At 49.2% G+C, this 27233-nt stretch overlaps 1 pseudogene across 1 annotated transcript in view; it reads right to left on the bottom strand.

The window, feature by feature from the left end:
• Window positions 1-514: 514 nt before the first annotated feature.
• The window catches only part of LOC144770063 (monocarboxylate transporter 7-like), a 39627-nt pseudogene continuing 12908 nt past the window's right edge, over window positions 515-27233 (bottom strand). Inside the window, exons 4-6 of the transcript XR_013598784.1 lie at window positions 26350-26478; window positions 3291-4120; window positions 515-1916 (exon numbers count right to left, since the gene is read on the bottom strand). The product of XR_013598784.1 is annotated as a monocarboxylate transporter 7-like (transcript). The remainder of the gene's footprint in view (window positions 1917-3290; window positions 4121-26349; window positions 26479-27233) is intronic.

The following is a 27233-nucleotide window of genomic DNA, read 5'->3' as shown; positions in this document are numbered from 1 at the left end:
TGCGTCTTGATGTACATGTATGAGTTTGTCTGAGCAGTTAATATTGGATCTGGCTTTGTTGATCATTCAGAAGCCCCAATTTAGGGGAGCATTTAATCTGAACACAAACAAATTTACCTGGCCCGATGGCTCAGTTCACACCAGGTGTTTCCCACTGGTGTTTTGTGTCACAAGAGTTTGAACGATAAGACGAAAGTGTGCCACACGTTATCAGGGGGATGCAATGGTATCGGTCAAAATCGTTTTCAAATTCTAAAATGTGAGTCATGGTCCTTTGAAAGTTACTTAGCTCATGGTTGAATGGGTTTTTGAGTGGATGAGGAGCACACTGTAGTAAGGATATGGAAGGGGTACACACCCACTCACCTTTCATTGTTGCCTCCGTTGTCAGTGGTATTTCTTCAGAAATTAGGAAATAACAAACTGATCAGCTAGCCAAGTTTTTTCTATGCATGTGTTTACCAACTATATGATATAGAAAGTATATGATATAGAAAAGCAAACTTTGAGATTATTAATCATGTAATCATTTTGGTTTTATTCAAGGTTGTATCAACACACAACTGATAGAAACAAGGGTCCCTGTAAGTAATCACCCTGCAAGGAATAGCAGTTCTTGTATTAACTATTGTAATAATTTTACATTTTGATTACACTTCTTATCTTTCACTTGATATAATCCCCCTTCTTTTATATTGTATTTAGAAATGTAAGCACATACAATATACCACAAGTCTGAACTAAATTTTAGAATAGTCATCTGAGTTTGAAATGCCACATAACATCCTAAATGTTGCAATAATCTTACTGATGTTTTACTTTAGCCTTTCTTAAAATCAACACCCTGATATGGAAAAAAAACTGGAGGATTCAGAAAACAAACTTGTTGTTTGACATTTGTTTGGCACATGCTAATGTTTTTTTAATGCATGGTAAGCAGCATTTCTTGCAACCTGGGTCTGAGACAGTAAGGTGTGGAAAACAGTACCCCTGGCGCAAAAGGAAAATAGTTACAGACATAAAAAATATGCTGTCGTTAGATTATTTGTTGCATACATCTTGGTCCAGTGGGAGACAATAGGATATCTAGTGTCACTTTATAAATACATTTTTAAATAAATCTAAGACACTGAAAACAGAAAGACATTACTTTAGAACACCAGCAAATAAATCTCTCAGTAACTGGCCATAAAAATAAAATAGTAAGTTGACGTGGTTCTGTTGCTGTAAAATGCACACATTTTCTTTTTAAAATCCCAGTCCTCTGTATGTATCATGCATGCTCAAGAAAAGAATTTATTTTCGGGACAGCATCTGAATTAATAGCATCTTCAATATGCTTCAGCATTTTGAGATACAGGTTGACGATGCAGGATGCAAACCACGTGTTATTTGTTGTATTGTCATTGCCAGAAGGTAAAGCACATGCCTTCTTTTTTCATAAAAAAATATAGTGGTGAAACAGCTGCCCACTATGGGCAGTTAAATGAATATAATAAAATGGCAGCCTTCTCTAAATTTTCGATCGTACTTAGCAGCTTCTCCCGTTGATAGTTTTTGCATTCCCTTTTAATTGTAAATTCTAAGGTTGTTGATTCATTGTTGGTTCACTGCATTGTCTTTATTCAAATATTGTTTGGTTGGCACGAATGTAAAGTTATCTCAAAAAGAATTTTCATTACTTTTTATGGAGCCTTCAGGTTTTCCAAAATCCATTTCAAGAAACTCATCCGGCACATCCTTGAAAACTTCTTTTTCATTATAATCTCCTTCTTCTATAGATTTTTTCGGTTTACGTCTGCAAAGACCATTCTTGCAGGGCCTTACTAAGGCCAGACATATGGCTGCCAGCGCCATGCCAACCGCACAGGAGTAGAATGCTGACCCGTAATTCTGAGTTTGATCCACAAGGACACCTAGAGTGTAAAGATAATATGGTTTTCATTAGAGAAAAAGCATTTACATTGTTACTGTTGCCACATTACATCACAAAGCAATACCTGCAACTAGACAAAATCCAAAAACATTACCTTTTCTAAATTTAATCATTTCTAGCTGATTTCATATGGACACATTGTTCCCATTCATTACGAATTCTTAGACCACAGTCCGTCAAATAATCAGTAATATTTAACCAACTAAACAGTGCTGACAGCATCACCTGAAATCATAGCTGACGACCTGTAAACTTTGACTCCTATTGTGACTTCCCCCAAACCAACTAATTGTTTTGATCACTGTGACGTTTTGCACTACCTTCAGTAAATGAAGTTCGATCAACAGGGTGAAGAAACCTTTAAGGGTTTTGCTCAAAGAAATTATTTCACTTCAGTTTGATTAAAATACAGCAAGTGAAAGCAGGTAAATGTAGCTTAACCAAATTAGGTAAAGTAGTCAAAGTGTACGCTACACTATGTGCTTGTTTTGTAATGGTGAAATTCCAATAAGAGGTTTAAGATTATTCCTCAAATCTATACACTTGTGTTGATCTTGAGCAAGTTAAGGATATTTGCACCATGTCATTTTAAGTCATGCTACAAATTGCTTTGCCCTAAAATAAAATCAGTAGAATGTTATAAATTTGGAGAATAATCTTAACATTCTGAATGCCAATTCATCAGTATAGGTTATGCCTTAAATTTTAAGCCCTATGTGTGGTCACAGATATATGCTTTTTTCTTATTGGCAAGTATTGGATTCTCAAATTCTACCTACATTGGAGGATTTGGGGCACAAAATAGTTGAAAATACTACATCTGATATTAGGTTCACGTTTTGGCACCATGAAGGCTTTGACAAAGCATGAGAAAAATGACAAGATATGGTGGAATTTCCATATTTTAAATCCTAAATGCATTTAGAACTACGCTTCATGAATCTGGGTAAGATGTGGAAATCGTGAGTAACAGATTAATCCTGCTTATAGTTTAGCTACATTTGAGGCATCCGGAATACACTGAAAGTGCTCACAATGACATTTTGTGGTTACAGAGCTTCAGGTGATGGCTAAACTAGGTGCACCAATGTCTACATTGAAGTCCACTGTATGGGGACTTGAATGTTGACCCAGTACCCTTACTGGTGAATTTTGGGTCACTGGAGGCTTTTAACCATATTTTCCCTTTACATGAATAATAAACCACCTGCAAACATACTCCACCTTGGTAGTTGGAGGGGAGCAACAATTAAAAAAAAATACTAACAGTAATAACCACACATGCAAATTAAGTAGTTTTCATAAATTAAAAACAAAAGTTTTTAAGTTTAGAAAAATGTCAAAGTCAACATACCTCCAAGTGGTGGGCCAGCCAATCCGGCTATGCTCTGAATGAAAACATACACTCCAACTGCCGAAGACATCTTCTCGATACCCACAACGTCATCATCTGCTAGCATTGGTATGTGGGTTCCTGCAACTGTTCCTAACATACATCCAAAAAATGTGCTGCACACCATCAGCCCCCAAAATTCTGAGGCAAAGGGAAAGGAACTGAGAGCCAAACATAACAAAACAACGAAAATGAGCTCAATATAAATCTTGCGAATGGGATTCTTATTGAGGATCCAGCCAGCGCCAATTCTTCCGAAAACTTCAGCAATGGCCATGGCAGACAGCATGTAGGCAGAGTGGTCTTTATCAATGTCAAGACTGATACCCAGTGGAATGATGTACAGAGAAGGGGCAAAAAAAGCAAGTGTAGCAAAAAGGCCAAACAGAGCATAACAAATAAAACCACCATTTTTCAAAATTGAAAAGTCTAAGAGTGTGATTTTTGATTTCATAATTGGACCTCGTGCTGCTTCCAGCATTTGGACATTTTCCTGTGGTCCAAGATGTTCTGTCTCTAGTTTCAAGTTTTCATTTTCTTTCTTAGGTGAGGTAGTTATTTCGACTCCTGAGTCAATGGAGTCAGTTGAAGTAATTGTTTTCTCATTTTCTCATTTTCAAGTATGTATTCGGTTTCCACGCTTTCTTTTTTGGGAGTTTCTTCTACTTGCACTTCTTTTTGGATTTTCATTGGTCGTAGCAGTGATCCACAAACAACAATATTTAACTGAAGTACACCAACAAGCAGGAGGCTATGTCTCCAACCAAGTTGATCCTTTATAGCAGTTATAGCTAGGGAAGATGATAAAAAATCATAAACAACGTGGTTTGTTAATCTACAGACTTTGATTTCAAGATGATTTTTAATAATGCATCTAGCTTTTTAAATATAATATGCCCAGTATAACTATTGACATAATTTATTCTCCTACTACACTGGTATATTATACAATGGTAATAAAAGTAGTCTCCTAAGACATTAAATAAATATGTTCCCGGTCACTTGCACATTCTTTGGGAAGGAAGGAGAAAGACATCACAATATTGATGATAAGGCAGCTAACTTTGACAATCATTGTGTAGTGCACAATAACAGTAACTAGAAACCACTAATAATGCCAAAGGCTAAATGTACATGGAGTCGTTATCCTAACTTGAGTTACAGAAAAAGCAGGCGATTTCAAAATATTGTTTTGGTAGCCTTATGTTTGACTAAAGTGAGTGGGAGCAAAGCAAATTGTATTATCGTCGTGTCATCTTTTTTTTACAATTCTTTTTATTGAAAATACAACAAAAAAGAGACATCAGGTGACAGTTTAAACATTAGCAAGTTTCATCGTTTCTTTCCATACATTAAAAAATTCTATACAGAATATTAAAAATGGATCAAGGGGCTCGTGCCCCTCTACATCATCTGGGCGTGTCGGGGGGCCACAAATATCCCCACGGTAATGATTCCATGCCTCCCAAACCTTCCCCCACTTTCCAGGATATCCCCGTGCCACAGACACAGAGGGCTCTCTGAACATGCACCAATCCAAATCTTCCACTCATTTCTCTATCCGAGGCGGTTGGCTAGCTCCCCACAACTGAGCAATATTACGCTTCGCTATCATACATGCCAACGTCACCCACTGCTTCATGTGTGCATTCAGGTCTGTGGGCTCCCAAACATTGAGGATACACCTACAGGCCTCTGGCCTTATCTCCACCCCCAGGACTTCTCGCATCTGATCGTGGATCTTCTTACAGTACGTTTGCACCTCTGGACAGTGCCACAAAATATGTAGAAACGTTCCAAGTTCCCCGCATCCCCTCCTGCACTCCCCACCCTCCGAGCGACCCGGCCCGTGACATATGACCTGTGTAGAAACTTTAATTGCACCAACCTGAGCCACATCTTTATCGCCACCACCTGTGGTGAGGAAAACACCTCCTGCCAGTTCTCATCATCCAGCTCCAGCCTATCTCCATTCCAGTGTGATTTTAGAAGTACCAACGGGTCCTCCATATTATTTATGAGTTTCCTGTATATTAAGGAGATGGTCCGTCTAACACCCGCACTTCTGGGGGGGAGCGACACGAAGCGACGTGTCCCTGGGAATATGTGTGCGCAATGCATGGCTAATCTGGAGGTAGCGGAAGTGTTCCTGGTCATGAAGGTGGTATTGTTGCTGAAGAGAGTGAAATGTGTGGACCGTGTCCCCTCCCCAAACATCTTTAATCTGTGAGATCCCAATGAGGTCCCATTTGTCAAATCCTTTAGACTTCCATAGACGTCCCAACTTCTCCGAACTCCACAATGGGGTGGCGAGTGTGAGCCTCCCCTCCCACTTAAGGTACCTTGTAGCCGCATGCCACACCTGAACGGCATGTGCCGTGGGTCCCGCTAGGGGGAATCGGTGAGGCCGGGCATAGAGCGCTCTAGTAACATCGCCCCCTGGCACCTGCCAGCAGTCCATGGCATATACCGGGTCCCCGGAGTGACCATAAACTGCATGATTCACCGCAGCCAACTGCGAGGCCTAGTAATATTTACGTAGATCAGGTATCCATATCCCCCCATCGTACCAAGACAGAGTAAGTTTAGTGAACGCGATGCGTGACCGACCGTCTCACAAAAGCTGCCTCTGTAGAGCTTCTCTTTCTTTGAAATAGGAGACCAGAACCGGGGCCATCGCATTTTGAAGTGCGTATAAAAACCGGGGAAGAGCCATAATTTTAAAAAGCACTGCTCTACCCAGAAGGGAGAGCGGGAGTGCCTTCCAACGCGCCACATCCCCCCTAAATCGAGTCAGAGGGGGCCCAGATTGTTAGCTAATCTTAATTTCGGATCAAGCGTGACATAATTGCCAAGGTGCTTAAGCCCGACCGGTTCGATCCGTATCGGACAAGCATGCAGAATTATTGACGGATCCCCTCTAAGAACGAAAATACCGACTTTGACCCGTTGATTGCAAAGCCAGAGTATCTCCCAAAAATAGCAAGCACATCTAGGAAACATATCAGGGATCACCTTGGATTGGTAAGATAAAGCAAGATATCATCCGCTTATAATGAGATTGTGTCCTCCCACTCCAGAGTCCAGCGCAAGCCATGAATCGATCGGTCCCAATGTACCCAAGCTGCAAGTGGCTCTAAGGCTATGGCAAAAAGGAGTCTGGACAACCCTGTCTCGTACCCCTGACTTTCGATTGTTTACAACAACTCTGGCCAGAGGGGACGCATATAGGAGACGCACCCAGGTGATAAACTCAGAACCAAAACCCATCTTCTCCAACACCGCAAAACAATATGTCCATTCTACCCTATCAAAAGCCATGGTGGCGTCTAAGGAAACCAGTACCGCCGGCTCCTGAATTGCGGGGGCTCTGCCCAGCACCCCATGCATTCGGCGTAGATTGAGGGCTGTATTGCGCCGTGGCATGAATCTAGACTGATCCGCATTTATCAGGGAGGTGATAACTTTGACCAGACATGTAGCCAACCGCTTCGTCAGAACTTTAGGTTCGACATTATGTAGAGAAATAGGTCTATACGATGAACAACACGTCTTAGGTTTGCCCGCCTTGTGAATGACCACAATATTCGCCAATCGCTGATCATACGGAAGCTGGGCCATCTTCCTGCTCTCCTCATACATGGAGCAGAGGAACGGAGCAAGCCAGTTGGCGCTCAACTTATACAGTTCTATGGGGATTCCGTTCGGACCTATAGCTTTCCCTGAGTTCTCCCCCCTTATAGCCTACGCCACTTCATCATCTGTGAGCGGTGAATCTAGATATTTCCGGTTTTCTTCCGAGAGCGCGGGCAATTGGATGTCGCTGATCATTGCACTATTCTCAGAGTCTGTATACCTCGCCGCAGAGGTGTATATCTCACTGTAGTACTCCGCAAAGCTATCTGACACCGCCCACTCCCCTTCTCAAGCCAGGCAATCAGTTTCCCAGCCCTATCTCGGTGTTCATACACTCTGCTCTCTGTCTCCTCATTCTGTGCTTTGGCCTTGTCCCTAGCAAGGCCTCTAAACTCGTCCTGCCGCAGTTTTAGTCGGAAAAGTCCCTCCGGCGTGGCTGCCTGTGCTACCTCCCTTTCCAATCTCAACATCTCCCCTTCCGCCTTTTCCAACTCCGCCAGTCCTTCCTTCTTCTTCTTGGCGAACAGGGACAAGGCCTCCCCCCTGACCACCGTTTTATATGCCTCCCACAGAGTCTGAGCCGAACCCACAGTTCCCTCGTTTTCCTGAAAGTACCTGTCCATGAGCTTTCTCATTTCTTTTTGGTGGCAGGGTCTTTCAAATGCCAAGCGCTAATGGGGGCAACCCTGCCTACATTAAAATAGTCAAACTCCAGCCGGAGCCAAAATGGTGAGTGGTCTGAGATGCCGCTTCCGAGATGCCTCACATCCCAGACAGTGCAGTTCTGAGCCGCTGGCACTAACACGTAATCTATCCTAGACAGACTATGATGGGCAGCGAAGACATGTGTGTAATGTACCCCATTCGGATTGCGCACCCTCCAGCCATCCACTAGCCCCGTCATATCTAAAAAGTCGGGGAGCCACCACTGTGCCGGTCGCAGCACCCGGACGGGCTGTCGATCCACCTCACCGTCCATCGTCGCATTAAAATCTCCACCCAGCACAAGTATGCCCAAAGGCAAAGTCAAGAAGATAGAGCCCGAATCATGGAATGTGTCAGATTGAAGATCAAGCGGGACATAAATGGAAACAAAGGTAACCGTCCTCCCCTCCCACTGTCCTGATATTCCAATGTATCTACCGCGCTTGTCTACCCAAGTAGCCTGAACAGTCAGGCGAAAGGAATTCTTCACTAAAACACAGACCCCCCTCCACCCTGAAGTAAACCCCGCGTGTGCCACCAATTTATAGCCTCCCTTATGCAAGGCCGTGCAACGATTCCCTATGAGCTGTGTTTCTTGTAGCAGCACAACATCAGGGGAGTGTCTCCGAACAACCCGACTCACCATTCCTCTCTTAATCTTGTCCCCCAAGCCATTCACATTCCAACTAAGCACACTTATCCCCGATCCATGTCTAGCAGTCGACATTGTGTTGGCATGGAAACAATACACTCACGTCCTTGTCACCTGACGTTAAAAAAACAACAACAGAACACAAACAAGAAGAAACAAAAAAAGAAAAGGAAAGAAAACATTGCAAACGATTCTGCAGACAATAAAATGAACCCACAGACCGCGTGACCCCGGTTGTCTGGATCCCCGCCAACCCCGAACCCCTCCCTGCACCCCTGCTTATGGCTTACGCCCATCCCCATCCCCAACTAGCAGTGTGCCTGTCGCCCCACACTCTAACTCTACAACTAACTAAAGGTTGAAACGAGGAGGAGAGTCGATAACCCGCAACCCCCCACCCCCCGGCTCCCCAGCAAACTTCAACACCCAAACCCGGGGTGACCCACACACCTAGCATTATCCCTATTCTGAACAGGATGGGAAACATCAGTGGGTCAAGCCCCACTACCTGACAGTGCACAAAAGTCCTGCTGTTCATTCCTGCTCCTGCTGCTCGCCTTCTCCCCCATGACCGCGTCCTTCCGGCGCTGCCAGGGGATGATTGTCAATCCAGTCCGAAACCACCTCCGGGTTATCGAAGAACCAGGCTCTTCCATCCGCTTCCACCCTCAGTCGCGCCGGGAACATCACTGCATATCTCAAACCTCTGTCCCCGAGTTTCTTCTTCACAGCTAGGAAGCTTTGACGTTGTTTCTGCATGAGCTGCGTGAAGTCAGGGAAGAAGGAGAGGGTGGCATTCTCGTAACGGAGGGGGTCCCCCGAGCGGGCCGCCTGCAGTATAACATCTCTATCCCTGAAGTGCAAGACCCTCGCGATCATCAGGCGAGGCGGTGCCCCAGGCCTGGGCCGACCCCTGTGCGCCCGCTCAATCGTAAAGAAATTACTCAGTCCCTTGGGCTCGAGGTAGTTAAGGATGATATCCTCGATGAACAGGTCCGGGGCCGGGTTCTCAGCTTTCTCCGGGACCCCAAGAATGTGGATATTATTGCGTCGGGCCCTCCCCTCAAAGTCTTCCAACTTCTTGTCAGTCAGAGCCCGGGAGGACTTGAGGTCGAGCACTTCCTGCTGGAGCCGCGCCACATCGTCAATCAAGCTGGCAGTCTTTACGTCTAACGATTTTACCTTTTCGCTCTTTCGTGAGGTCCGCCCGGATGAGGTTGACCTCAATTGTGACTGTGTCGAGCTTATTATGCAGTGAATCCATCTTCTGTCCCAGTGAAGACTGGACACCCTCAATAGCTGCCATCACATCCTGCAGCGTCAACTCCGCCGGTGTTCCTGAAGAGTCATCTCCCACCGACTGGGACTGCTTTGGGTCTATAGGCGAGCCTTTGGGTATGGTGTAGCGGTCTAGCCTATTGGATTGCACCTGTTTTGTTCCTCTGGAGGATTTGGGAAGATGCTTGTCGCTCTCTGATTTGGTCGCCATATGAGAGCTCCTCAAAGAGTGTCCACTCCCCAGCACTGCGCAGAAATCCAAGGACCTAGACCGAGCCCACCACACACATACACTATGTCCACCCCTCCGCCGTACGATGTCACAAACGGGTCGGGCCGAAGTCACCAAGCTTCTCCAGTATTAGGGTGTCTTTCATAGATTCACATGCTTGAATAATTCCCTGTCGTCGAAGTGGGAGTCCCACGGTACATAAAATAGTAGAGATATATATATATATATATATATATCATCATAAATATACATAGATATAAATAAGAAAGTTAAAAGTACCATAGAACAATATAGGCCCATAGAAGCCTAAAGGGAGAATTCACTTTAGTAACATATCCATGTCATTATAATAGTCCACATCCCAGCCAATCAGGCTGTAGCACCCTCTAGAACCTTCTCCTCAGAAGCTCAAGCCCTCAGATTTTCTACCGCACGTCGTGTGAAGGGAGTCTCCCTGAGCTCTGCTCAGTTTCTTCAATCTTCAAACCTTTTCATCTTCAACTACAATGTCTTCCACAAAGAAATCTTTATTCAGGCCTTGTTCTGCTTGTGGAAAACTTCGCCTGTTCCATGAGGATCCTCATAAAAAGTGCATCTACTGCCTGTACCCGGACCATGATTTTTTTGTTGGAGTATTTTTATTGCATTTCTTATATGAGATTACATGAGGGGAAAAAAACAACAGTTGTTACAGGATAAACTTGTTTTTCTGTATCAGTCCCTTATACACAATAAAAGGAAAGAATATGTCAAGAATGTCAAACACAGCTGTACAAGGATATACATATTAAACAACAGTTCGTTCGCTAAGGTAACAATTTTTGCCACATGTGTCCTGCAAGTCAAACATCCGGGTTAGGGCACCGTTATCATTAAACGAATAGTTCAGGAATAATTGGGACCACTTGAATACAATCAGGATTACTAACAGCAAACCAGATCGGGTACATTCCGGCTAATAGGTGCCATCCCGGTTGGAAGGTGCACTATGTAAAAGGAGGTCAGGACATTCTGAGTGTTTCGTGTGTCAGGTCATGTACATCGTTCGTCAGTGTCCCCATTTCTAAGGTGTGCCTCCTGCTCCATTCCCAAAAGAAGCGCGCTCATCCCTGGGGATTGCAGTGTCGGCATACTCAAATCCGCATTTGCAGTCGCTGGGTGAGGTTCGGAGTGAGCCGCAGGTCAATCAATATTCAATGCCTTATACTCATGGTTATAAACGTTGAACAATAACTCGTTAAAATAGGAACTGAAAACTAAATCAAATCAAATCAGATGGGAGGTAACACGGGCAAGGGTGGGTGCTTGTGTTTCTCTGTCAGCAATGTAAGTCGTCCGGTGTGGCGTGCAATTGTGTCAGTGGGGGAGGGGGAGGGTTCCAATAAAGCTCTTGACCCAGAGGAGATAGGGGAGAGAAGTGTGTAGGCAGAGGGGGAGAGGGGGGAGGGGGAGTGGCCCGTGGAGGGGGAGCTAAAGGGGGCAGTCATAACTTTCTCTCCAGTGCCACGGAGGTCGCATCCCTCGGGGCTCTGCAGGTGTGCCCATTGGGTGTGTTCCAACAGAGTCTACCCTCCCATGGAGGTGTAAGCACAGGTTTGCCGCACTGAGCAGCCTCCAGCTCTGGCGTTACTGCCGGGGCAGTGATCAAAGGGGGGTGCGTCGAAGTAATACCTCCCTGGAGACACGCCTGGTGGAAAGCAGCCAAAGTGTCGTCCCAGGCCTGGGCTATGGGATACATGCGGAGCCCAGCTGTCTCTTACCTGTGCAAAACTACACTCTCCGCTCTCGCCCAATTATCAAAGGAGTTGCGCCAGTGGATTTCCTGGGGAGGCTCGCCGTTCTTGCAGCGCTTCGTAATAAGTCTTTTCGCTGTTATTAAACCAAGGTCCCAAAATCTGGCCGGGACCTTCGTCTGTTTTGTCCGCTTATAAAGGCCCAGCAGACAAGCTTCCCATGTGTGTGGCAAACCTCCTCCCGCCCCTGCCGTCAGGGAGGTCGATACCGCCTTCCAGTAGTCGTGTATAGATGGGCAAGACCGGAGCATATGTAAGAAACCTGCACCCACTAGGCCACACCTGGGGCATGCCATGTGGCGAGTCCAAAATAGCAGTTTATGTTATCTGGGGATAGGTATGCAGGGTGTATGATGTAGTATTGAATGATTTTAAAGCTGGAATTGCGCGGGATGTTAAGTGCCCCGGCTAGTACCATTGCCCATTCTTTGTCGGTCCAGTCCCGTCCCCTGTCTTCAGTCCATTTATCTCGTAAGCGCTGTGAGGAAAATTGTGTATGCGTGTGTAAGGCCTGTGCGAGCCAATGTACCACGTGGGATCCGTTCCCCATCACATGTAAGTATTGTATTAGCAAGTGGGTCGGCGGTTCTTCTTGTAGGTCACCCCAGGCCTGTGTTAGCGTGCGTATGAGCACTGCGTGCGTTAGGAATTGTCCCACAGGCAGTCCCGTGTCTGTGGCTAGCGCCTCGAAAGCAATTAAGGCACCTTCTGCAAACAAGTCCCCCAGCGCATCCAATTCAGCCCGTGTCCAACTGCTCAATGCCGCTTCCGTGAGCGCGCCATCTTCCCAGGGCTTCCCCAGTAATTGCAGATTCGGAGCATACGGCCTCGTGGAGCTCGTGAGTTTCAGACTTCTCACATAGCACTTCCGCGCCACCGCCAGGTGCAGCTGCTCGGGGCAGCGGGTTTTGGCTAATGGATGAAAAAGTGCGTGCACTTGTGCAGCTGTCATAGCCGTAGTGTCTGTGGCAGTGTCTCCTAGGTTTTTCCCGCTCAACCAGTAGGTCACCCACTGCAGCTGCGCAGCTAGGTAGTAGAGCTCCTGATTAGGGACAGTCGGTCCTCCATTTTCCGCCGACGCATACAGCGTCTTCAGCGCAACCCTGGGCCGCCCCACATTCCATATCAGCCTTCTGATCAGGGTCTCCAACTCACGAAATATTCGGGTAGGGACATAGACGGGCAGGTTGGCATAGAAATACAGCAATTCAGGCAACGGTATCATTTTCGTCAAAGTAATTTGACTCGGGACATTTAGTGGGAGAGAGTTCCAGAAAGTAACCTGCGCCGTGAGCGATGAGATTGCCCTTATTAATTGCCTTCTAATACGTCGGTGGGGTCTCGATACATGTATACCCCCAGATAGCGAAAAGTGGTTGGGTACCAGACAAGTCGTTCACCCAGAACCGTGATGGCACATTCCGGCGTGGCAGTGTCAAAGGAATACACTCCAGACTTTGCCCAATTAACTTTAAGTCCCGACATCTCTCCGAATGCACGGAATATGTCAGTAAGTACCGGTGGGAAGCGAGTCAGGTCTCTGATATAGAGTAGTAAGTCGTCGGCATACAGCGACACCGCATGAATCCCATCGGCCAAAGGGATGGCCCAGTCCTCGCAAGAGGCTGAAAGTTGAGCCGCCAAGGGCTCCATCATTAGAGCGAAGAATAGGGGGGGAGAGGGGGCACCCCTGTCTGGTATCTCTGCATACCCGAATCGGGTCAGAGAGCAGCCTGCCCGTGCGAACGCGCACTGTGGGTCTCTGGTACAGGAGTTCCACCATCTGAAGAAAGTCGTTGCCCAAGTCATATTTCCGCAGCACCGACACCAGGTAGGGCCATTCCACAGAATCTAATGCCTTCTTGAGATCGAGTATCAGGCACCCTGAATAATGCCATCGGGGTGTGGCTAGTCTCTGTACCCTAAACAGACGTCTGATGTTATACGACGTGCTGCGAGTTGGTACAAAACCGTTATGGTCAGTGTGAACAAGAGCAGACACCAGGGGTGCCAGTCACTGGGCTAACGTGGATGCCAGGGCCTTGTAATCAGTGTTAAGGAGGGCCAGCGGCCTATATAAGCCCATGCTGATCTCGTCTCTGCCCGGCTTTAGGAGAGATATTAGGTTCGCCTCGTTCAGTGTAGGTGGGAGGGCAGAATCAGTGATTGCCGCCTCAAACATACGCAGTAGTTCAGGAATTAGGATAATAGAGTAGGCTTTGTAAAACTCAGCGGGTAGTCCGTTGGAGAGGGAGAAAATGGCCGTTCGGAGTTCCTCTGACGTAAGCAGGGGCAAGGCAAATAGATATGCCGAGATATCGGCGGTGGAGACCCGCAGACGAGAACGATAAAGGCCCTCATAGTGGATAGCCCTCTGTGTGTATACAGTGGTGCCTTGAGCTGTGCAAATGGACGTTACCGGGGTGGTCTGGGTGTTTCGCCTGATCAACCACGATAGTAATTTACTAGGCTTGTCCCCAAGGTGATGAGTACGCGCTGAGTGGGCGGCGTAGTTTAAATTGTTCAGCCTGTCAAGTAACTGTGTGTGTTGCTCCCTGGCCTCCATCAAGGCCCCGTCATCTCCCTCCGTCGCCTCCTGCACCCTAGCCAGCAGGTCAGATTCAACCCGCGTCAACTCTCCCTCTATCTCCCTCTATCTGCTTCCGCATTCCCACCTGCATGCCCAGACAGTGGCCTCTCGTGACGACTTTAAATGCATCCCATTCTAATTGCGGGTTGGAGGCAGTGTGGTTATTTTCTTCAAAATATTGCAAGAGAAGGGTTGAAAGTGCTTCTCTGAATGGGGCATCCAGCAGCACGTCTGGTTGGAGTCTCCAAGTGGGCACCGGTGGGTGTGGGTGCTCCCAAGCAAAGTCTAGAGTATGGGGGTTATGGTCAGAGTGGGTTCGGCCCAGGTAACAAGTGTCCGTAGCATGGGGGAGCAGGTCGCTTGTCAGCATGTACCTGTCTAACCGGACATGCAATGTGTGGGCACCTGAGTAGTATGAGTATACCCTTGCATGTGGATTGCGACCTCGCCAGGCGTTGTGCAAATCCCATTGCGTCGCCTAGTCTGTAAGTACCCTCATGGCCCCATTCACCGGTGCGCTGGCCAGGGGGAAGGACCGGTCCAAGGTGGTGTTCAAAACACAGTTATAGTCACCCCCGAGCAAGAATGGAACACCATGCCATGGTGCCAGCACTGATGACAACCGTGAGAGGAAGTGGCCCTGCTCAGTATTGGGGGCATAGAGGGAAGCAAGGACAATGAGCTGTCCGTCCAATTTACCATGAATTACTACATATCTGCCCTCCGTGTCCACCCTACAGTGGGAGAGTGCAAAGGGGACCCCGGGGCGTACCCAGATCAGCGCCCCTCGTGCATAAGCTGAAAACCCAGTAGTATACAGTTGTTCCCTCCATCTCCGGTGTACTGTAAGCCTCTCTGGGCCAGTCAGATGGGTCTCCTGCAACAGTGCTATGTGTATATGGTGCCTTTTGAGATATGAATAGATCCGGTAACGGTGTGATGGGGTGTGCATACCACGCACGTTCCATGTGCAAAATTTCATCACAGCCATAGTGCATCCGATCCTCCGTCCCTCCCCCTGTCCGCCCACCACCAGTCGCCCACCCCACCGTCCGACAGACCAAACACCCACCTACATCATCAAAATAACTTCGCACACATCCGTGATACATGAGGAAAATGGGGGGGGAAGAAAAAGGGGTCAACCAACCCTGAAAACAAGGAAAACAATAATACAATACCAAAAGGTCGACAGCAGAACATGTTATCGTGCAAACGCTCTAGTGAGCTGAAGAAACCGTAAGTTCAGGGGGGAGGGGTGGTCGCTGAGCGCTTGGCTCTGTCTCTACAGGCGCATTGTGTGATGAGGGTGAGGGTGCCTCCCCCACCACAGGCATCACATAGCATTCAGCCCAGTTCCAGCGGGTGTTCCTGCAGTGCGGTGTCTCGAGCCCCCCAGGCCCAGCACCCCGCCGACTGTCAGCTCCCCGGGCGGCCCCCAACGTGTCACTCACCTCCATGGGTCAGATCGCCCCCGCAGTGCCGCTCCGCGGCCAGTGGGCAATAACTGAACTCGCTCCATGCCTGGAGTGGCAGAGCTATACTCACAGTATCACGTCAGCCAGATCCGAGCACCCCCTTGGGGCAGGTGGCCTCACCGACGTCCCGGTGATGTTTAATGGAGGCAAAGAAACCCATGTGGTAATAAAAGTCCTCGGAATCAAACAAGAAGAGCCAAATGTTCTGGACTGTCCTCAGTGAATGAAGTCGGCAATTTGCGGGGTGACATCTGGCAAATCCGTTGATACTTGCGGGTCCGGCAGTCCATAAACACGTTCGTCATCACTTGGGATGTCGCGGGGGCTGGCCTTTAGAGTTGGGTCCACTTCCAAAGAGCCGCTGATTTCCGCCACCATCCGAAGGGCTTCCTGTTGCTCGCTGTGTATGAGCTCGGCTGGGGGGCCCAAATCCATCTCTGCGCATGTCCGTCCAGTCGGCGAGGGTCTCCGCCCACGACGGCGCTGGGGTCCCCGGTTGCGCCGCATGGTCGATGTCAATGGCGACGCACTAGGCTCCGTATCGATGCCCGAGTCCAGCCAGGCCTCAACCGCCTCAGGAGTATTGAAAAAGTGAGTCTTGTCCTGGGCCACCACACGTAGACGGGCAGGAAAAAGAAGAGAGTATTTCAGGGTGAGGCTGCGGAGTCGCTGTTTCACTGCCAGGAAAGAGTGCCGTTGGCGTTGTACCTGAATAGTGTAATCAGGGAATAACATGATCTTGACATTTTCAACCCTGACGTCCGACAGTTTCCTAGTCTCTCGTAGTATGGCATCGCGGTCCCGATAGTTCAAGACGCAAATAAGCATGGGTCTTGGGTTGGAGCCTGCAGGAGGGGGCCGCGCCAGCACCCGGTGGCCCCGTTCCACCACAAAATGCTGAGAAAGGGTGCCCTCAGGAAGTAGGTCTGTGAGCCATCCTTCCCTGTGTACCTCCAGCTCCCTACCTTCCCACCGCTCCGGCAGTCCTATAATACGGACGTTATTCCTCCTCGCTCTTCCTTCCGCATCCTCCGCGCGGTCCTCCAGGAATTCCACTCGGTTGAGGAGGTCTTGGACATGCCTGTCCGTCTGTGCGACCTTGGGCGTGACATCAGCCATAGTGGCCTCTAGGGCAGTTGTGCGCTCCGATAGTTTCCTGTGGCCAGCCCGCAGGTGCGTGAGGTCAATGGCAACGCTATCGATTTTCATTTCCAGAGATGTGCGGGTCAGCTGCAATGATTCCTCTAGCCGCTCCATCGCCGCCAGCATCGTGTCCAGTTTGGAGGTGGTCTGGTCTAGTTCAGCCGATTTCGCCATCTTCCCCTTCACCTGTGTGCCGCTAGCACCGGCCCTCGTCTTGGGTCCCCCAGACATGGGCAGCGCGATGTGGTACGATGTGCGGGCGTAGCCGGGGAACCCCCTCAAGGCCTCGGAGAGGGTGTGGTCCACTGAGGGGTCAAGAGAGTCCGGCTCCGAGGGGGCACGGGACAACAGCACCACCAAGCCATGTGAGAGCCACTGTCATACACCAGGGCGAGTGGCCACGACTGGGCAGGAGCAGAGAGGGGTGTGAGATACCTCCCCCTCGCGTGGCCAATGTCCACCAGTGAGTTCAGGCAGCAGGTGTCCCTTCGCTATGGAAGTCCGAAGTGGGAGCCGATGTCTTCCGGCTGCCGCCAATAGATCCTCCCGCCCAGCTGGCCGCCCGGATGACTCAGATCACCCCAGTGAGCACCTCCGGTCCGATGGAGACAACTGTGTGCCTCCCCAGCACCTCGCGCAGTTCTTTCAGTGCCCTCCGGGGGGGGGTTTCCCCAGTGGCAGGGCGGCTAAGTCCAGGGCCCCGACAAGGCCGGCGACGCCGCCTACCACTCACCCCAGGCTCCGTGCAAATGTCCGCCTCGAGGCCAGAGGATGGACGGCAAACGTGTAGAATATTGCTCTCGCTCCAACGGGGGTATCCCCGCCTATTGGTGGAGGCGAACCCACCCAGGGCCAGTGAGCCGGCACCCAGTGAGTATTCCGCAGTCGCCCGCCCTGCCGTCCAGTGCGAGGGCTCCCGGGTACAGTTGTCAGCAGGGGGGCCCTGCGGGCGCTGCTCGACCCCGGTCTCGTGCAAACTCGCTCTCCAGCCAGAGGAGCCAGTCGGGAGGGCAGTCCCCCCTGTCGCAGACCAGGCAATCAATGGGCGTCGCAACTCCACCCAGGAATGTCCGACCGTGTAGGGCCTCCCCACGTGGCACCAGTGTCTGCAGGGATAAGGTCTGCGACGCCAGGTCACAGCCGCTAAGTTTCGTCCTGTAAGCCTCTCACGGCCAGGCCCCGCGATCGCAGCCCGGCCCCGGTCGCGCGCCGACTCACGCGCCGGTCGGGAGGGTCAGCAGAGGGGGCTAGCCAGTCACGCCGCCTCCGGAGCGACCAGCAGACTCTGTCCGACCCCACAAGTAGCAGGGGCCTGGGTTGTGCCCCCAATGCGGCTTCGTTGGCAGCTGGGGACAATTCCGGGGTGTAAGTCTGTGGGCCCCATACCGCGATCCGCAGTGGCCAGGCCTCGCGGTCACAGCTCAACCCCGGTCTCGCGCTGATACACGCGCCGGCCGGGAGAGCCTGCTGGAGGGGCACTTATTTTTCGTCGCCGTTGGAGCGGTCAGAAACCTCCGCTCTGCCCCAAATTCGGCAGGGGCATAGAAGATGGCCTCACACGGCTCCGCTGATAGTTAGGGCCGAATTCAAGCAATTATCGTGGAGAATTTGCCTGTGGTTGGGGAGCTCAGCACGGAGCTCTACCCGAGCACGACCGCCGCCATTGCGTGCTCAGCCACGCCCGTCCCTGTACCCGGACCATGATGTGAGGGACTGCAAGTTCTGCAGAACATTTTCTTCAAAGACCCTAAAGGATAGAGAGGCCCGTCTCCTTCTGTGGCTACTGAGGTTTAAGACTTCGGACAATCCTTTGTCTGATGTGGAGAGTGTGTCTTCCTTCCACTCCAAGACCTCTCTTAAACGTGGGTCGTAAGACGGAGATGCCTTCTCTTTTTCTAAAAAGGAAGAAGTTGGTGGATGCTCCGAGGTCTGTCTCCCCACGAGATCTGCCGGCCTCTACGCCTACAGGACCTGGTTCTCTGGCGTCGCAGTCCCAATCTGTGCCCTCGTTGCCCAAAACGAGTGGCAGTTCGTCGACGAGCTCGTCGGAGATCGTGCCTATGGTGACGACGACATGCTCTATGTTGACGAAGACGACGACTACGTCCGCATCGTTGACGACGAGCCAAGAGGTTAGGCCCATAACCTCCATTGTGAAGATCTCGTTGACGACGAAGAAATCCGTCTCGTCGACGAACTTGCCAAAGAAGCATTCGTCGACGACGGCTTCGTCGTCGCGCCGCTCGTCGACGAAACCTCCTTCGTCGACGGTACCATCTTCGTCGGCGGTAGCCTCGTCGACGTCGAGTTCCTCGTCGACAGCTCCGTCAACGAAGAAGAAGACCACGTCGACGACGGCCGCGCAGTCGACGGGAAAAGTCCAGGCTCGGTCGACGGCTCCTGCTTCTTCGTCGACGCCTTGTTCTTCATTAGCGGATCCCTCTACGCCGTTTTTTGAGTCCTCTTCGAGGTGGTTCTGGCCCCCCTGCGCAACTCTTTGCGTCTGCAGAGGAGGAATCTTCAGATGGGTCTTATGTGGATGACACCTTTTGTCCTGCTGCCAGTCCTTCGGAGCTCAATATAAAATATCAGGACTATGAGGAGGAGGACAATGATGACAGGGGTTCACTCTTCCCAATTTACGATGATCAGCTGGATGCTGACCACGAGGTTCCTATGGCACAAATACCGGTGTCTTTGATATCAAACCTACAGCACATGTTAGACGATTATAATCGTCGTTTCCCACCTTCTGCGCAGACTTCTCCTGCTCCGCCTCCTCCAACACAGGAGCCACTTCCTGTTGCTCAACCAAGATCACCAGTTTTTCCTGATACTGATGATGATGACGTCCGCCATGATACGGACCAGGACGACGACGCTGTCCTTGCAGATTGGGACAACTATCGGCCCGGACCCCGTCTTCTCCTCCAGTGGACATTGGGGGTTTCCACAACTTGATGGTGAGAGCTGCGAAGCGTTTTCATTTGCCCATGGAGGTCAAGCAACAAGACTGTTTCCTTTATGACTTCAAGGATCAACTTCTGAAGCAAGTACATACTAACCCAATAATTGACTTTATATGGCAGGAGGGACTTATACTCATGGAACGGCCTAACTCCATCCCGGCCGTGCTTCCGCGCCTTGACAAAAAGTATAAGGCGCCTGTGGATTCCCTGGCATGTCTTGTGTCGCAACCAAAAGCTGACTCAGTCATTACACAAGCCGCCCAAAAGAGGTCGCGTAACCCGGCAACTCCGATAACTTCGCCACCGGATCAGGAGGGTCGCCGGCTGGATACCATTAGAAAGAAACTCACCACTATGGGTGCCACGACGGTCAGGGCGACAAACTCCTTGGCCATCCTCGGACGATATGACCGTCAGATGTGGTCAGAGATCGCGGCTTTGGTTGACCTGCTTTCGGACTCCTCCAGGGCGGAAGCCCTTAAGATCGTGCAAGATGGAGAGAAAATCTCCTCTGAAATTATAGACTATGCAGTTGATATTTCTTCTACGGGTTTCAGGCAGCTCGCAGGTGCAGCAGACTTACGGAGGCAGGGCTGGATTAAGGCTACGGCTTTTCGGCCTGAAGTACAGGCAAGAGTGCTCGACTTGCCTTTTGATGGAGAGTCCCTCTTCGGCAAGCATGTGGACGACGCCTTAGAGTCCATCAAGAAAGACACGGACACTGCTCGTGACCTGGGTTCTCTCCAGTACCGGAAGCGGCCCTTTCGTGGAGCACGTGGCAGAGGTACTTCCTCCAATTTTCATGGCTCCTCACAGTACCGCTCCTATGGTGAAAACAAGCAGCGCTACTCCTATCAAAATCAGAATAGGCAATCCGATTCCAGGACTTATCGACGGAAAAACACCTAGAGAGGAGGTGCCACCTCTAAAAAACAGTGACTTTCCACGGGTCAAGTGTTCTCCTGCTCGTAAAATTGGAGGTCAAATCTCCCAACACTTCTACAATTGGTCAAAAATAACTTTGGATCGTTGGGTCTTGGATGTCATCTTAAAGGGCCACCCTCTCAAATTTCCTCCAACCCGCCCACCCTCTGGACCTCCCCCAGCACATTTGAAGGAACTGTTTGCGCAAGTCACAGTTATGATAAAGAAAGGGGCTGTCGAAGTGGTTCCTCGATTACAACAAGGCAAGGGCTTTTATTCCCGCTTTTTCCTTATCAGGAAAAAATCAGGAGAGTGGCGCCCTATGTTAGACCTCCGAGCCCTCAACAAGTTCATCAAGTCCCAAACATTTCGGATGCTGACCTTACTGGAAATTTTACAGTTCCTGAATCCCGGAGAGTTCCTCTCCACAATCGACCTCCAAGACGCATACTTCCATGTGCCAATCCATCACAGACACAGGAAGTACCTTCGCTTCACAGTGGGATCGAAACACTTCCAATTCAAAGTTTTGCCTTTCGGCCTTCGTTCCCCTCCGGTTGCGGCTTTTCTATGCCTACAGGGCATACAGTTCTACCCTTATTTAGACGACTGCCTGATAAAGGCTCAAACCTTTGTTGCAGCAAGACAACACACTCAGACTTGCCTATCCGTATTTCACGCCTTGGGTCTTTCCATCAATCACGAGAAAATACTTGTCTGTCCAACCCAGCAAAGGATCTTTCTGGGGGCATTAATCGACTCTCGTCTGGAGAAGGTGTTTGTTTCGCAGGAACGACAAGATCGCATTGTCAAGATGGTGGCTCTTCTACGCTCAAGAAGGTCCGCTTCTGTCCGGATGTTAAAATCTTTTCTAGGCATGGTATCGTTCTGCATACAGCTGATCCCCAATTGCAGGCTCCACATGCGAGTATTCCAAGAGGAATTGGACAAACAATGGCGGCAAGTCTCAGGGTCGTTCAGTGACAAAGTCTGCCTGACCTCCCGCATTCAGGGCGCATTGGAATGGTGGGCTCACCTTCCAAACATCGCAACTGGGTGGCCGTTCCAGGACGCAGCCCCCACGCTTACCCTTACGACGGACGCTTCCTTAGAGGGTTGGGGCGCACACCTCGTAGGGTTGTCAGTCAAGGACAAATGAACGCCAGTTCAATGCACGTGGCACATAAATCGCCTGGAACTCTTGGTTATCTTCCTTGCCCTGAAGTCTTTCCGGCTGGTGGTGGAAGGGAAGTCGCTGCTGGTGCGTACAGATAACACCACCAGTATGCACTACCTCAACAAGCAAGGAGGCACGAGATCTCTTCTGCTATCCACACAGGCACAACAAATCTGTGAATGGGCGATTCATCATAGAGTCCAGCTAACAGCAGTTCACGTGCCGGGTGCCTCAAACGCCCTTGCCGACTCTCTCATCAGATCGACTACGGACAATTATGAGTGGGAACTCCATCAACCGACTCTGGAGTATGTGTTTTGCTTGTGGGGCCAGCCGGAGCTGGATCTGGATCTGTTTGCAACTCCACTCAACTGCAAATGCCTACGCTTCGCAAGTCGGCATCCCCACAGCGGATCGAGCGGGAATGCGTTTTCGATCAACTGGTCGAAAAAAATTTGTTTACACTTTTCCGCCGATCCCTCTGATTGCGCGCGATGAGACTTCAGCCGTGTCACATCCTCTTGATTGCGCCCAAGTGGCCGCGTCGCCCGTGGTTCACGGATCTTCTACTGTTTTCCCAGTACGATCCGATTCTTCTTCGTCCCCTGCCTCATCTTCTCACCATGAGCCAGGGCCAGATTTGCCATCTGGATCCGGCATCTCTCCATCTTTACGCTTGGAACCTGAGCACAATGAATTTGCACATCTGACTATTGCTCCTGAGTGCAGAGAAGTGCTTGCTCATGCACGCGCTCCTTCCACAGTCAACGTTACACAAAGAGGGGTTTTACCCATGCAGTCGCGGGGACCTGGGCGCTATGTGGTATGTGTAAAGAGGGGTCCCCGCCAGGAGAACGTGTTATGTACAACACACACTAACACTGAATAACACAACCATTAATCAAGGGATATGAATCAAATTAGTGACGAGTATTGTCCTTTATTTTACAATACCAAATTACAATCAATATAGAAAAATTGATCTCTAATCAAAAGCCCCAGTAGGGGGAGGAAGGAAAGGGAGGGAAGAATGTGCTCAGGGCGGTGTCAAGTCAGAAAAAAAGGTACACACAGTCATAAAGAATTATGAATTATAACAGTCTGCAATACAGAGTCAAAAACAAATCTGATATAAAAAGCCTAAATTTTTAGGGCATTCATTGGGGAACTGTTATATTGTAGACATTCAACGGACACATACACAGTTTCGAATGATCAGGGGCATGTGCCGGAGGTCTGAAGAAAAAGAGCCGTCGACGTTTCGACCCCTAGCCGTAGGCTACGTTAAATCCTTATACGGGGTCTTCATCAGGACGTCCCTTTCCTTCCTCCCCCTACTGGGGCTTTTGATTAGAGATCAATTTTTCTATATTGATTGTAATTTGGTATTGTAAAATAAAGGACAATACTCGTCACTAATTTGATTCATATCCCTTGATTAATGGTTGTGTTATTCAGTGTTAGTGTGTGTTGTACATAACACGTTCTCCTGGCGGGGACCCCTCTTTACACCTTCCACAGTCAAGACCTATAAACTGAAATGGAAACGGTTTTGTGTCTGGTGTAACAAGGAGAAGGTCGATCCTCTGCTCGCCACACCTGAGCAAATCCTGCCTTTTTTCCTCCTTTTGGCAAAGTCGGGACTTTCGCATTCCACTCTTAAAGTCTTCCTGGCCGCGATTTCCCGCTTTCGCCACGACGGTTCCACGTCACTGTACTTCTCTCGGATCATTTGTCAGTTCTTTTAGGGCCTGTTCCGGATGTTTCCACCTATCCGGCGTCCACCACCTGCTTGGCGTTTGAATCTGGTCTTATCACAGCTCCTCCGACCTCCTTTCGAGCCTATTCATTCCGCAGAATTAAAATTCCTTACTTGGAAAGTTGCCCTCCTCCTCGCACTTACATTCTCCAGGCGAGCAAGCGACATCCAGGCTTTCACCATTCAGCCTCCTTTTCTTCAATTCTCAAGGGACGCTGTTACACTTCGTACGAATCCTACGTTTATTCCTAAGGTTCCTTCGTCCTTCCACCTTAATGAACCTGTCATTCTCAAGACTTTTTTCCCAGACCCTCAGTCTCCCGCTGAGTGCTCTCTTCATTCTTCGGACATGAAGCGTGGTCTCAAATTCTACATCCAACGCACTGCTGCCTTTCGTAAATCAGACCAGCTTTTTGTGGCCTATGGACGGATGCGCAAGGAACATCCGGTCACTAAACAATCCATTACTCGCTGGATTTCTTCTGCCATCTCCTTCTGCCATCAACGGGCTGGCAAGCCTCTTTCTGCTCCGGTGCGAGCACACTCGACGAGGGCAGTTGCATCCTTTACCGCCCTCTTTGCTGGAGTGCCTCTACATCAAATCTGCAGGGCGGCAATGTGGTCCAGCAGGCACACGTTCACGAGGCACTACTGTCTGGAGGCAGCTGACGCTGCAGACACTGCTGTGGGTCAAGCGGTGCTACGAAATCTCTTCAGATGAAGGTGAGCCTTTGTTGCTTCCCGCCTCCTGTCATAAAAGGTTCTTTCATATATATGCAATGTTCATTTGTGCCTTTATTTGCTTGCATTTGCTCTTCTTGCCTTTTATGACTCATGTGTTGGCGTATTCTTATTCAAGCATGTGAATCTATGAAAGACACCCTAATACTGGAGAAGAACAAAAGTTACTTATCTGTAAACTGTGGTTCTCCAGTATTGGTGTCTTTCATAGATTTACATGCCACCCACCCTTCCTCCCCTCAGAGGCTCCCTTCTCCTCATGCTCTCTGGGTCACTTTGGTGCTACGAAAATCTGAGGGCTTGAGCTTCTGAGGAGAAGGTTCTAGAGGGTGCTGCAGCCTGATTGGCTGGGATGTGGACAATTATAATGACATGGCTATGTTACTAAACTGAATTCTCCCTTTAGGCTTCTATGGGCCTATATTGTTGTATGGTACTTTTAACTTTTGTATTTATATCTATGTATATATATATTATATATTTATATGTATATGTACATGTATGTTTTCTATTTATATATATATATATATATATATTACTACTATCTACTCTTTTATGTACCGTGGGACTTCGACGACGGGGAATTATTCAAGCATGTTAATCTATGAAAGACACCAATACTGGAGAACCACCTGTTTACAGGTAAGTAACTTTTGTTCATTCCAGGAGATGCGCCAGCGTGTGAGCCCAGTGTCAAACCCGCGGGTGCGAGTCAGGATCACAGCTGGCTAATCCACCTTCGTGACTGGCCGGACAGTCTGGGCTCCAGGCAGTACACCCAGGACCAACAAGCCGGAGATTCGATTAGACCCCACCTGGGGGTTCACAACACAAGCGGGAGACCGTTCCCAAAGGTCGGCTGCAGCGGGGAGTCTCAATCCAACGGTGGCGGCGACCAAACTATGAAACAGCTAGGGGGCGCACTTCCAGGCGACTCCTCGGCACCTCTGCGCGTCCCAATATCACAGTAAGGATGGCCAACGGCGCACGCCCCAGCCACGGAGCTGGACAATCACCACCCCGGCTCAAACAGGATGCCCTCCAGGCTAAAGGTGTGGCAGCGCTCTCCAGGCCCCTTGCGCGGTCTCTCAGCCAGGGCGGTTCCACCCGGAGCCCCCACGCCGCAGACTTCCGGTTCCCGGCCCCGCTGTTGACTCGCTGAACTACGGCTTTCAGGCAAACTCGAGCCCCCGGTCTCGGCCGTCCTCTAGGCCGCAACTACCGGGAGATGTTTCTCTGGCCCCCGATGTCATAGCGGGGCCAGAGTCGGTGTCGGGAGCTCCGCCTCACTTCCTCTGTCAGGTGGTGGGCTCCGATGCCAGGATTGTGTGCAGGATGATAGAGCCGGAGGGCAGGTAACGCGGAGCTGAGGTCCTAGGCGGCCATGATGCTCAACGCGTAGCTCCTCCTCGTCGTGTCATCTTGTTACTTCATGCTCCCACCTTTTTGACATCTTGAGCCGATGGCAAGAGAACTGAAATTGCACACAATTTGAGGCAGTTTTCAGATCCTCACAAGATCTACATCTGTCTGTGGATTTGGAAGCTAATTGGGTCTGTGGGTACACTACAGAACCTAGACTGATATTCCTGTTGATTAATAAAACGAATTTCGTAGCGCACCCTGCATCGCATTTTGCAATGCAGGGCGCGCTACAAAATTTGTTTCATTAATTTAATTGTTTACTTACCTGCAATCATCCATATTCCGGTGTTTACCACCCCTCACCCTGCCCCTCCCCACCCCGCCGGTTTTCAGTGACGACATCACAACCGTAAGTCCTGTTCCCTGCGCTGCTGACATCAGCCCAATATTCTGTTGGGGTTTTAAACCTGGTATGACTGCTCTCCTCCGTAATCCTAAAGTTCCAGTGTGTATCGATGGGAAGAGCATTTCACATTTGGGCGCATTTGTTTTGGGATTAGTTATATTGAACTGCTTACCTGGTGCAAAGGCGAAAACGGCGCAACATTCTCCAGTGGAGGCAACTGCAGTAACCAGTGAACGTTTTTTGTCAAAGTACTGTGACAGTATGGTGACTGTTGGAATGAAACTTAGGGAGTATCCCAAACCTGTGGAAGGATGGAAAGGACAGGTGTGAGAATCTGTCATGGCAGTAAACTCTTCAGAGCGAAAGGAAGCAAAGAGAGAAAGAAGGACGTGTAAGATGGGGAAACAGTGACAAAGGTGTATCTGAAGAGGACTTCTTGGTTCCATGTGCAGATTCCTTACCCCTTTTTTTTGTTTTACAAATTACACACAGTTTTTAGGACGCAAGATTATAGTGGCCACTGAAACCATAATGGCTGGTTTCACAAGGTGGGTCTTATGAACATTCTTGGTACGGATAGCGGAACATCGTCACTTTAGAAAAGTATGTACCTGTGTTAGAAAAAGAGTCCTACCAGTGAAAAATAAACTAGTGTGTCCTGTATTCACGTCCATACCTCTTTGCAAACAACGTACAGAATTATGAAACTCTAGTACTTTACTTTGAAGATTAGATACCAGTAGTTTTGTAATACCTCTCCTGGTCTTAAACTTGTTCGAAGACAAAAACAATATGTTGGGAAGCTCTGTGTAATAGAGATCATGAATTTGTAGGACTTGTGTTTACTGGTTTTATGTATGATGTCTGAATGTGATGTGTCTTTAGAAAGCAGAGGCAGTGATGCAAGTTATGAAATAATCATTTTCCATAAAATGACAAAAAATGTTGGTGAGATGGTGACGAAAACATAACTGCGAATTTGTTTACTCTGTGGAAATAAGACAAATATTGTCCCGCCACTACTCCAGTTTTTCTGATTAATTGAATTGAATAGGC

Source organism: Lissotriton helveticus, chromosome 7 (genome assembly GCF_964261635.1).
Source record: "Lissotriton helveticus chromosome 7, aLisHel1.1, whole genome shotgun sequence".
Taxonomy (NCBI): Eukaryota; Metazoa; Chordata; class Amphibia; order Caudata; family Salamandridae; genus Lissotriton; species Lissotriton helveticus.
Note: the sequence above shows the minus strand (reverse complement) of the source record. Positions and strands in the feature narration are given on the sequence as shown.